This window comes from Sceloporus undulatus, chromosome 4 (assembly GCF_019175285.1).
Source record: "Sceloporus undulatus isolate JIND9_A2432 ecotype Alabama chromosome 4, SceUnd_v1.1, whole genome shotgun sequence".
Classification (NCBI taxonomy): Eukaryota; Metazoa; Chordata; class Lepidosauria; order Squamata; family Phrynosomatidae; genus Sceloporus; species Sceloporus undulatus.
Window position 1 is genome coordinate 11,317,650 of NC_056525.1, and position 981 is coordinate 11,318,630.

Consider the following 981-nt stretch of genomic DNA (forward strand, 5'->3'; position numbering starts at 1 on the left):
GATTCTATGGCCATGTGGGAACTAGAGGCAAAGGGCAATAAAAGGCAGGTAATAAAAGTTCAACTCAATTAATACATGGTTATTGTTGTCTCATTCTCTCTGCTTAAAATGAAGCTCAAGTGCAATTGCTCCAACTCTAAAGAATCCTTTTCCTTTCTCTTTTCCTTCCCAGAAAGGAAAGAAAAGGACAGAATTGGAATGTACACACACAATTGTATAAACATGCTTTATACTTGAGGCCTTACTTGGCACTGCATCTGAAACAGTGTGTTTATGTCCATGAAAGCTCATGTTGAAATAAAAATCAGTTTGTCTTAAAGATGAGAGCCAACATGGTATAGTAATTTGAATGTTGCAGTACAACTCTGGAGACCAGGGTTCAAATCCACACTCAAATCCACTGGGTGACTTTGGGCAAGTCTTAATCTCTTAACCTCAGAGAAAGGAAAAGGCAAAACCCACTCTGACAGGTTTGCCTTAGGGTCGCCATAAGTCAGAAATGACTTGAAAGAATACAGCAACAACAACAACAACTACAAGTCTTAAATGTGCTGCCACATTTCCTTTTTTCTCTTCTTCCCTTCCTCTTGTCTTTGGGACATGCCTTTGGAGCAATTTATCTGAAGCATGCTTTGAATGAAATGGAATTAAAGAAATCCAGCCTTCTTGCAGAGCCCTCTGCTGGATAATGGGGATATTGTGCCGCTGCTAGCTTTTGAGGCATTGTGTTTAATGCATAGTTGAATGCAGTGCGCCCTTACTTTACGCGGGGGATCCATTCCGGATTCCCCTGCGTGAAGCAAATACTGCCTATGTTTGAGACCTATTTAAATGAATGGGGCTTGTGCATGTGGTGGCGTGGCGGCATGGCAGTGTGTGCGTGCCATGGACACATGCCCCATTGTTTCCTATGGGATGTGCCACTCCTTCTCCCCGCATGGCTTTCAGTGTATGCTGAAACCCACATAAAACTCCCCCACG